Below are 12631 nucleotides of genomic sequence, written 5' to 3'. Positions count from 1 at the left end.
GATGGCGAAACTACGTCTCACATAGTTTGGACATGTTATCAGGAGGGATCAGTCCCTGGAGAAGGACAGCATGCTTAGTAAAGTAGAGGGTCAGTGAAAAAGAGGAAGACCCTTAAGGAGATGAATCGACACAGTGTCTGCAGCAGTGGGCTCAAGCATAACAAGGATTGTGAGGATGGCGCAGATCCGGGCAGTGTTTTGTTCTGTTGTACATGGGGTTGCGATGAGTCGGAACCGACTCGATGGCACCTAAAAACAACAACAATAACTATATATAGCACATGATAAAAAGCTGAAATATAGGCATCAGAAACACTGAAACTTTCTATTAAAATTTTATTTCAGATGAGAAATCATCTTCCTACATTTACACCTCAGAGTTAGCTTGGCTATTGATGCAGTGAGAAGAATGGTATATAATATGGTCCAAATTTTAAACACTCCTTGGTTTATGTTACAGTTTTCGTTGCTTTATTTGTTTTCTTATTTAAATGAATAAGATGTATTTTTAGAGGTATTAGTAAAATTGTTACATTCTGATTCATTCTTAGGAGAAAGAATGCTTAAATATTTAGGCACATATTTTTTATAACCAAAAGAAGAGAAACATGTTTGAAACTTCATAAAAAGTTGTATGCTGGAGACTTAGTCTATTCTAAATGCTTTATGTATTTCTTCTTTTGACCCACATTTTAAAATTCTGTAACAACCTGCTTTAGAAAAAAGAAAAAGTCTGTTCCTCCCACTGTTAAGGAGAAAACCTTGTCATGTCTGCCTTAAGCACCACTAGGCCGTGGGTTGCAAAATGAGCTTCGCAAAATTTAGATGTCCTGTCCTTGTAGACCATTTGGTCTACAAGTGAACAGATGATATACACGATGACCTTCCTGTCATCAAGGATAGGATCAAGAATGAGGCGAGCTTGCATGCAGGGGAAGGAATTTGTGTGCTAGCCTTGGAAGATTTTATGTCTGACTTGATCTTAATGACAGGTTTATTGCCATGATGAGAGAGAGTAAAAACCTTGCTGGCCTAGAGGAGAACTTGAAAATGAAGAGGGGTTCACAGTCTGGAAAATGAGATCATGTCTTGGATCATGGTCATCATTATCAATTGCAAATACATACTGAGAACCTACTAGATGAAAGGCATTGAATTAAGTGTAGTGAGGCTGATGTTATAAAATCCACATGAGACTCTGACTGACTGATATATATTTACTCAGTTGATTTAATGGTATATTTAGTCATACTAGCCGTCATCAGAAGTGGTAGGATTTGAAAGTTTCTGTTTCCCATGAAGCTATGACTCCTCTCCTCAGAAAAATACACACAAAAGTTTATGTGTAAAATCAAATGTTCGCTCATTCATTAAATCCTGGTTCTACTTTAAAATGATTTTCTTAGGTTAACACTAGAGATATAAAAGATAGTCTAGTTTTGAACACCAAGGAATCTGCACATTTGTGTGCCAATAATAAGCTTCAAATTTTATTTTAATTTGATCTGAACAAAATATGTCAATACAACCTTTCTGAGCCTCTGTCAATTTAAATACAACAGATTCTTATATATTCTAGTTGCTTGTCAAACGGTGGTGGTGGTAGTGATAGTGGTAGTGGTCATTGGTTCTGGACAGGCAGCCTTAGAGATCGAAAATGCAGATTCATTTGGTCTTAAATTGTTGTTGTTAGATGCCGTCGTGTCGGTTCCGACTTGTAGTGACCCTATGTACAGCAGAATGAAACACTGCCCTGTCCTGCGCCATCCTCACAGTAGTTGTTATGTTTGAGCCCGCTGTTGCAGCCACTGTGTCAGTCCATCTCACTGAGAGTCTTCCTCTTTTCTGCTGACCCTCTACTTTACCAAGCATGATGTCCTTCTCCAGGGACTGATCCCTCCTGATAACATGTCCAAAGTATGTGAGATGGAGTCTTGCCACCATCCTTGCTTCTAATGAACATTCTGGCTGTACTTCTTCCAAGACAGATTTGTTCGTTCTTCTGGCAGTCCATCCTTGCTTCTTTTTCTTTTTTTAAATTTTTGTTATTGTACTTTAGATGAAGATTTACAGAACAAATAGTTTCTCATTAAACAGTCAGTACACATATTGTTTTATGACATTGGTTAACAACCCCATGACATGTCAACACTGTCCCTTCTCGACCTTGGAGGACCTTTTTTTTGGTGAAAATATACATAGCCAGACTTATACCATTTCAAAAGTTTCTACATGTACAATTCAGTGACTCACCATCCTTGCTTCTAAGGAGCATTCTGGCTGTACTTCTTCCAAGACAGATTTGTTCCTTCTTTTGGCAGTCCATGGTATGTTCAATATTCTTCTCCAACCATAATTCAAATGCACATAGTAAGGATATTCAGAGAGTGATCCACAGGGGCCCAGAAGGCCCTTACCAACAGGAACCTCACCTTGAAGTTTTCAAATGAAAATATCCCTGCATCCTAGATATATAATGAATATTTATATGTTCTGTCACATCAATGTTGTATTATTAGTAGCTTAAAGATTTTTATTGTCATTAGTTAATATCTTATGTCAGTTTCATAAGTGTAAATGAGAGAGAAATTTATTATTGCCTTTACATTAATTTGTCATGAATTATTAGCAGTCATTCAGAATATACCACCTCTCGAGGAGCTCACATTTCATTTTTTAAAAATGCACTTATGGTACCTAAAAGAAAAAAATGCATTATTTTTCTCATTCAGAACTTTCCTTTCTGTGACCTCTTAATGTTTCCTCACGTTTTTTCCTTTTCTCCACCTTCCCTTTCTGTTTTCTTCTCATTGATCTTAAAGTTTCCTTTCCTTGCCTTAATTAAATTTATGAACCAGAACTGCTGCTTGCTTTCCATTTTTCTTTTTGATTTCTTCAATTCAGAAAACATTTCTTACCTACAATGTGCTCAGACACTGAGGATCCTAAGTGAAGAGGAGGTAACTTCTGCCTTGAGGAAACTACTGAGCTTTTTTCCCTTTTGGCTTCTGAGGACCGAGTATAGAAAATAAAACTAGAAAGCTTATGGATTCAAAAAAGAGAGCAGAGTCAACCTTTATGGTTAAGCATTGTTAACAGTGACCCTTTGCTCCAGCAATACCCCCCAGCAGTTCAGTGGTGGTTACAGTTCTTTACCCCTTTCAAGACCAGTGGTATATATAGCTACCACTTACTCTTTGTACCTCTGGGGTTCATTGGGAAGCTACTGTCCCACTGATAGTATGTGCTGCCAGCAGGCAGGACCCTATATAACAGTTTGAAATGGAAAAAAAAGCATGTGCCACAAATTATTGTTTTTACAGGGTATTGTATGAGGTGGTGATAAATCATTGAATTTTTAGTAGGAAAAACTTGAATTTTGAAATTTCTTATTTGGTACACTTATGTGCCTCTGGACTCCAAGTGTATGATGTGTGGAAGGAGGCATAAAACAAAAACCATATTACCTACCAAAAATTCAGACACACTCAATGATTCAGCACATTCTCTACTACTGAAGACACAATATCAACAAAAAATTAAAAGGAAAAAATAATTGAGTCATGTAAGAGTTAAAGGAACAAAATCTTTATACTATAGGAATATTTCATGGGGTTGCCATGAGTTGGAATTGACTCGACAGCGCTAACAACAACAACAGTAGGAATGTCTATAAATACAAATATCCTTGAGAGAAATCCAGTTAATTAAACTGTCCCTATTTGGAATTCTCATGGTACTTTGTTTAATTTATTTTATTATTATTAACATTACATGTCATCCTTTCTCTAAGTGTGCTTCTTCCCCTAAACCAGTAGGAGAAAAGTGGGACAAGACATTTTGAGGCTCCGGGATTCTAATATTTAGTGATAGCTTCATCCTTCTCACTAGTCTCCTTCTTTGAAGACTATATCAGTTGCCTATACTTTCCATATGCTTCATAAAGTAGTTGTCTGTATGTTCTCTACCTCTTGCCCACTGCCCCCACTTCTGTTCTCTCTCTTTCTCCATGAGGCAGAAGGAGCATGTCTAGTCTTTCATTATTTCCGTATGGCCTTAAAGGGCCATTTTGTGGAATTGCTTTTGAAATGGATCATTGGCATGTTCAATGGCATCTTCCTTAGTACCTTGCCTTGACATTTCTTCCATTTCATTCATAGTCATCTCCAGGAATAGAAATAGATCTTCTGTTCTCTTGCTATCAGTTGAAGGGTTTCCTTCCCGTTAATTAAAGAATAATGAAATGGCTTTTCTTTACAATGAGTCTTGACGTATTTTCCGTAATATGACATTCCATTTGTGAATACTGTCTTAGGGACACACTCATCATTTACGAAGGATCTTGCATCTGTTCCCATGGCTAGGTATCCGCCTTAGCCAATTTTCAAGTAGCAAAAACTACTATGCATTAACATTTCTGTCACTTCTTACTTCAAAATCATCCCAAATAAATTTTATGTTTTTTCTGCATTTGTTGAAGAAATACTCCAAATGATGGACTATAGGAAACATGAACCATTATGGGGTTGTGGATTGAAGAGGTGAGGTCATGAATTATTAGCAATTAATCAAGACAAAAAGCTTACATTTTCTTTGAACCTTGTCCTGTTTCTTTAAAATTCATGCAACTCTTTGCGTTCAACTCCATGGTATATTTATGTTCATTGTAATACAGTTTGATTTTTTGATTACTTAAAGCATTTTCTTCAAGTATTTCGTTGAAACCGACAGATCAATATGCCTTCTTTTTACTCTGTGGTTTCTTCTAAGTCCAACATGCCTCCCCTGTTAAAGAAGCAGGAACAGACAAGAACTCACTTTTTCCTTCACCTTGCCCAACTAGGATACTGAATTTTTATGGATTACTACTTGAGTTTCTTCCTAATCATGTACACACCCACTTTTTCATTCACTCCTAAATGAATCAACATTTCACCTCACATTATATAAAAGCCTCGCCTATTTTGTCCAATATTTGATTTTTCCATAATGCCTGTGAATTTTAAGCATTTTGCATAGCCCTTCTGATGTCTTTGATTCAGAATTCCAAGAAGACAAAGGCTTTAGTCTATTCTATAATTTACAGTGTCTTACACAGCTAATGTATAACAAGATGTTAAATAAATGCATTTTGAAGATGATTTCTTATTTCTGTTCGACAGCTTTCTTTATATGACCTCTTTATTTGAATTAATGTGGATTTATATATGCACTCCATATAGTTGTTGGCTAGAGATATGGCTAACTGTAAGAACAAAGTAGGCAATAGCAGTGATAATTGTTGGTATAAAAACAGTATAAATTTTAAAAATTTAATTCTGTGCCTGGGAACTTTTTATTTTTGTGTGAAACTGATTCTCGCTTAAGGATATCTGTTAGCAACTGCGCTGGAGTGAATTGTAACAAACTTCTTGACTTAGAACTAGAGGTGCTGGAAATCAGGATACATCTACAGGTGAAGCCAAATCCTTGAACTGGAGAGATCTCCAGAGTTGTTGATAATATGCCAATAAACCCAAATGAAATACCAGAAATAATTGATTTGTAGCCTGTCCTAATAAAACAACGTGAATTTATAATATTCTCCAGCCCAAACTTCTAACCTATTACTATTCCTGGATAGCAGAGTGCATTGTCTTACTGAGGCAAGGTGTTGGCAGGCGACCAGTTCTCCCTCTCTTTTTGCTTTAGAATGCGTTGAATAGGCTATTGAACTTGTTTATATTATTTGCTTCAGTGGCTTCCCTTGGAAAATTACTCCCTGTCTTTATTGTTAAATTCAGTGTACTAGTAGTGTTTTAATTTTAGTTTGTAGACTAGTGTTTAACATTAACACTAGAGTAAACAATATTGGGTAAATTGATATTCTCTGTGAGACAGAAGCTTATAAAGTATCTTATCTTTGGTTGGAAGTCTTCTATACAATAATTTCAAAGTTTTAGTTTTTGTAATTAAAATTATCTTCATTCTACATGAAGCATAATTAATACCTGTGATACTGTCTTTTGCTGTACTGCTGGGAAAGTCATACTCTTCCTTGCCTCCTTTGCTTAACTGTGAAGCAGCTTCTTCTTGCCATTCTTTGTCTACTAAACTCTGGAGACTTCCGCCGACTGTCCCCCCGTATCCCACAACATAATTCATTGATATTTCCAGTTTTTTAGCACCAGTTCTTTGTTTTGGGGAATCCATAATGACTTGTCTCTGTAGGATTCTGGTTGCATACTGAATTATCTACTTAATCTAAATCTCTAAAACCTGAACTCTAGATTCTACGGACCTAGATGGGGAACTCAGCTGCCAGCTTCTGCCTGGTAAGAACCATCCATTTAGCTTGGTAGTTCTTCTGTATTTACTTTCTGGATAATCTGTGTAATTTATTCATCTAGAAATAACATCACAGGAACATTTTATATCAAACAATTTTATATGGCAGGGTTTTCTCTGTAAAGTATGCCTTTCCAAAGAAAATGTTACATTATAATATCTTGTGTTGCCCTAACTGCTTGAATTTGGAGTCAGTATTTTATATCCCATCAGACAATCAACATCTTCTCTGGAAAATTCATCTGAGTATCAGTTACTGTTCAGAGTTCTAGTTTTAGTTCATCCCCCAGCCAGAGTTTCTGAGCCTCTGTCTCTACCTGGTTATCTGCTAGGTAATCATTTCATCTGTACCAAATGGAATTTTTTAGAGAGTGAGGAAGAGCTGCCACGTTGTTTTGCTTGTTGTGTAATTTACATATTAGAGATTATAAAGCTTTATAAAGGACAAACTCATGTTTCTTATTCACTGCGTAATAACTTTTCACATAGCTTCTTAAATTCTGGCTCTCAGTGACTCCTAAGCACTATAGAGGCTGTCCCACAAGACACTGATTTTTCCTAATGCCTCTTTCCTCTGTCTTCAGCTACTTGCAGATGACCTGAAACTGGAGGTCTGCCTACCACATCATGAGTGGTACCTGCCTTCAAAGTTTTCTCCCAATTTATAACTCATGCTCTTTTCCCCACACACCTAGAGCACTGTGAAGCTTCCACCCAGTTTACACATACCACGGAATACGAAGATGAATTAGATCATCTTTGCCTATAGAGGCTACAAGTCTAGATGCAATGCTTGCTGAACTCTCAAGTTGCCACTATAGATCTTACACCCCTCAGAAGCTAGTTCTACTCTAAGTACGTGGTGCCATAATCTTATCAGTCTGCTCCATCCCTTCCATTGTGCACTTAGTGAATGCATATACCCCCGATCACCCCAGATTCAGAGTGAGCACTTCTGCTTGCCAAGGTAGTGGGATATAGAGTCAGTTACTCCCTTCTGCTGATTTTACATTTTTCAGAGTGTTGTTATAATGTCATTAAAACCAGGTCATGTAGGTAGGGGGCAAAATTGCCTTCTCACCAATGAGTTCACTGAGACTTTGTGTGGTCAAGTGATTTTTCCAGAGTCTTAGCCAGGTCTAGAACTTAGAACTTTGTTCACCGTTACAGTGTCCTTGCTTGCAATGTCCAAATACAGCTATCACAGCCTTTGAGCAGTGATTAGAATTTCTAAAGAATATTTTGTTCTCAAATTGCACATTTCTTCCCAGAACTTCTAATACTTCATCCTAACACTCTTGGCATTCCATCTTTTCCTCTGAAAAATTACTTTGTGTAATGCAGATGGAGCCCTGGTGGCACGGTGGTTAAGAGCTTGGCTGCTATCCAAAATGCATGCAGTTCGAATCCACCAGCCGTTCCTTGGAAACCCTATGGGGCAGTTCTACTCTGTCCTGTAGAGTTGCTATGAGTTGGAATTTCTTTTAATGCAGAGTATCACTGATGAGGTTGTTCACTCCAAGTAAAAGAGTCAAAGGGTTGAGAACCAGGCCTTTGAGAACTGAATGAAGCTTTCTGCAAAAAAATGCCCATACACACAAATTTTTGCATGTATTTCCTAGGACTCATGAATCTCTTAAAATTTGCTGTTACCATTTGGTGCTTATCCTAACAGTATGCATATACTACTTAAAAAACAGGATCAAACAATTGGTAATGTAACATTAACTGCTTTCTTCAGTTGTCAATATATTGTGAACGTCTTTCCATATAACAAATATCTAATAATCTCACAGTTCTAGTGACTGCATAATAATGCATTATATGAATTGGTTAAAATTATATGATCAATCCCTTCTTACTGAACAATGAGGTTGTTTATACTTGTTGCACTATTAACAGTGATCCTTAAAGTTAAATCTTTAAATACATATAAGACTGTTTTACATTTTATATGTATCTGAATATAGTCGTAGAAATGAATTCTAAGACTTTTGATAAGAATTGCCATATCAGTGGACGTTTATCTTACATAATCTAATTGGAAGAGATTATAGTATCCTCTCTTAGTAATAGGATTTTTATGTTAGAATAAACATGATGACAAGTCTTTATGGAGCACCCAGTAGTAAATCTGGATGGTATTTTTCTGAATTTACCAAGAATCTGTGGTTTAGTAAGTGGCAATAGACTCCCAAACTCTTCTAAAACAGATTAAAAAAACTGGTTGGCTTATTAATAGTTGAACTATGTGTGAGGATGTGTCCTGTCTGGAATCAGCTGAGGGTGACAGGTACCTGGCTTCCTGGTAAGGCTGAAACATCAATTGACTCATGCTTAATTTGAGGCTTTGGGATTTCCTTCCACCTTTACTAGACCAAGTTGTCTCATCCATCTTCTTTAACTATTGCAGACACCTACCAGGATGGCAGAGCTTTATCTGCCCTTATCTCTAAGGTCTTCTTCATGTGTTCTTATATTTGTTATTCTTTTTGTTAATGAAATTTTTATCTAATTGGTCTAAGGTTTTTTTTTTAACTATTATTATTAATAGAGAAAATGTAGCAAATGGCATGCAAGTTACAATATAATGTATTCTGTAAACCTAAAATTTCTCTAAAAATAGTCTATTAATTAAAAAAGAATAATGTATTTATAAGTATATTTAGCTGATAAAGATAGAAATGAAAGTTAGTGAACTGATATACCTGTTGACTCCATTTTATCTAGCTAGGATCTGTGAACATATAAAATATATTTTAATCAGAGTTTGAAACTAGATATGCAATGCCTACCACATATCGAATATCATTTACTCACAACTTTAAAAGGTTAAATATATTATTTTCTGTTAAAAAGAATGATTTTCCAGGGGAGAAATGACATCTCAGTCATTGAACTCAATTGTTTCCTTCCTATTCAGAATAGTGTTTATGTTTACTAATGAAGGTAGAAGTTGGTTAAAACAGTAGGATTTAGCTTACTTTGAAGTTGCAATAAAATCAGTGAATTTAAATCATTCATTTAATAAGTGTTTATTGGGCTCCTACCATGTGCCAGGCACTATTCTCGGTCCCAGAATACATAAATAAACAAAAGCAATAAAGATGCCTGCTTTCTGGGACCTTACTTTCTAGTGAGCGAAGAGAGTTAGCAATCAACATTATGTTATGGTTGTGTATTACATATATCATGTGTGTATATTAGATACAATTATATATATTCTTTATACATAAAATCTAAAATATTTATTCTGTATATATATAGGTATGTATGTATATATATACACATATTTGTACATATACACATAATATATAGCATGTTAGAAAGTGATATGGAAAAAAGAAAAAAATAGGACAGCATAAGTGGGATCTGAAATGCAGAGTTAGAGGCATATTTTAGTATTAAATAAGGTGGGCAGGTGAGGCTTTACTGAGAGGAGGAAAGAATTGAACAAAGTGGAGGAGGTAGCCAAGGGGCTGTCTGGGGAATAGTGTTCCAGGCAGAGGAGACAGCCAGAGCAAAGCCCTCAGGTGGGACAGATCCCCCATGTCAAACCACAGTGATGAAGCATTTTGGCCAATGAAAGACTAATTGTTTTTCTTAGTGAAATATTGAGTCATTGGAGGGTTTTGAGAGGAGGATAGCATGATCTCATTTAGATTTTACAAAGATCTGTCTGGCTGCTGTGTTAAACAATGATTGTAAAAGAGGGAAATAGAAAAATAAGGGAGACCTCTTAGGAAGCTTGGAGATGAAGGAAGTGGTCTGATTCTAGATGTATTTTAAAGGTAGTTCTAATGGGATTCAGATATATTGACAGGTTGTGAGGTGCAAGAAAAAGAGAAGAGACGAGGATAACTGAACAACTGGGATCAAATTGCCATTAATGGAGATGGGAAGGCTTTGGATAGTAGAACTGAATAAAAGATCAAAGTTCAGATGAGGACATGAATTTAAAATATCCATTATACATCCAAGTAGAGATATTAAGAAGGCAGTTAGATATGGAGGAATGGAGTTCAAGAGAACCATCTAAACGGATTATGTAGGTTTGAGAGTCATCAGCATGTAGGTGATATATAAAATTATGAAACAGCATAAGATCATCAAGGGAGTAGACAACGTAGAGAAAAGGGCCAAGAATTGAGGCCTGACCCCCTCTAACTTAAGAGCTCAAGCAGAAGAGGAGGACCAGCAAAGGAGACTAAGAAGGACCAATCAGTGAAGTAGGAGGAAGCCCAAAAATTTGTGGTGCTATGGTCAGCAAGTGAGGAATGTTTATCAATGAGAAGGAAGTGCTTGGTTGTGTCAGTTGCTTCTACTGCATCAAATAAAATGAGAACTGAGAATTGTCTATTGCGTTTAACATCATGGAGACCGCTGATGACCTTGATGAGAGCAGTTGCAGTGGACTGCTGGTGGCTAAAGCCTGATTTAAGTGGGTTTAAGTGAATGGGTTCAGTTGAGAGGAGGGTGTGTGTAGACAGTTATTTCAAGGAGTTATGCTGCAAAGGGAAGCAAAGAAAGGGGGCAGTAACTGGATGAGAAATGGTGTCAAGAGAAGATTGTTGTCTTTTTAAGTGGGAGAAATAATGTCATGCTTATGTGAGAATGATTCAGTGGAGAGTGAAAAATTAGTGCCTTGGGAGAGGGAAGGAAGAATTTCTGGTTCAGTGTCCCTGAGCAGTTAAGATGGGATGGGATCTAGTACATAGGGACAAAAGCATATTGGAAAAATTTTAATGTACTTTGACTATGTATAATGACAGAGTCATTATAATCAGCTCAAGACATCCAAGAGTCACGGTGGAGGTGAGGGGCATGTAGATAGGTATCTAGGTTATTGTCACTTCTTTCAAGGTTGTGAATTCTTAACCAGGGCCTATGAAGTTGGAGACAATAACTGCCTGATTTACTTTGCATGCCTGCTGTATAGGTACTTAATAAATATTTGCTGATTGGCTGATTATGTGAAGGGGATATTTTATTTTCTTCCTTTTCATCAGTATTTCTTAAATTTAGAATAATGAAATGTATATGTTTTTCTAAATTAAAGAATGAACATTGTTAATCTTAAAGTGATAAATGAATCCAGGAATCTATAGTTGGTGATCTCAAGTAAAACAGGGTATTTGAAAAAACAATTTATCTTGGGTAATTTGCTAAACTCTGTATAATCCTGACTCAAAATCAAAATAATAATATATATTGAATGCCTATAATTTTGTAGTTTTATATTTATGTGATATTTATTTTTAGCCCCATTTTATAGATAAGGAAACAGGCTCAAGGAAGTTAAGTATCTTGTACAAAATAACAATGTACAGTGGCAGACCTGGACTTAACTGAGGTCTGTCTCCATACTGTTTTCCACTCTATGTGCTACTTCACATATCTCTCTGTCTTATGCAACGCTGGTGTCTTAGACTGGGTTCTCTAGAGAAGCAAAACCAATAATGCGTATAAATACATATATGGAGAGAGGTTTATATCAAGGAAATGACTCACGTGGTTGTAGAGGCTGGAACGTCCCAACTTATCCTGATTAATGTAGCTGCAGGGGCTGGCGAACCCCAGATCGGCAGGTCAGAGAGCAGGGCTCTTTCTCACAGGCTGTGAACATCGATGACTCCCCAGATTGGCAGGCAAGACTGCAGATAAGCTGCTAGCTCAAGTCCCAAGACCTGGAGGTCAGACAAATAGGAGCCAGCTGCTGGCACCTCCTCCCCGCCAGCGATTGATAACCAATGTTGATGTTTAGTGAGTCTCTTTCCAAACTTTTTCTGTGCACAATAAAAAATGTTATCTTGGCCTTCTTCTGCTTTGGAACATAATGAAAAACTTTACTCATTTTACATCTGAAGAGCATTCCATATTATGGATGTACCATTACTCAATTTAACTATTTCCATATGGAAGGACATTTAAAATTCTTTTCAAATTTTCACTATTACAAATAGTGCTACAGTAAGCCCCTGTGTATTTCCAGAGAATATGTTCTTAGATGTAGAATTATTGGTCCAAAGTTTTGTGCATTCAAAAAATTTGACTGATAATGCCAAATTACTGAACAAAAAGCTGTACTGATTTATATTCCCACCAACGATATGGGCAAGAGCTTGCTATCCCTGCCCCTTGCCAACACTGGATGTTAATCCATCTAAAATCTGCCAGTGTGGTGTGTGTGTGTATGTATGTATTAACCGTATCTCTGGGTCTGAGTTATTTGCATTTCCCTGATTATTAGAGAGGTTGAGCATCTTTTCATATGTATACCAGCAGCTTGTATTTCTTTTTTTTT

The sequence above is a fragment of the Trichechus manatus genome, unplaced genomic scaffold (genome assembly GCF_000243295.1).
Source record: "Trichechus manatus latirostris isolate Lorelei unplaced genomic scaffold, TriManLat1.0 scaffold00037, whole genome shotgun sequence".
In the NCBI taxonomy this organism is placed as follows: Eukaryota; Metazoa; Chordata; class Mammalia; order Sirenia; family Trichechidae; genus Trichechus; species Trichechus manatus.
Note: the sequence above shows the minus strand (reverse complement) of the source record.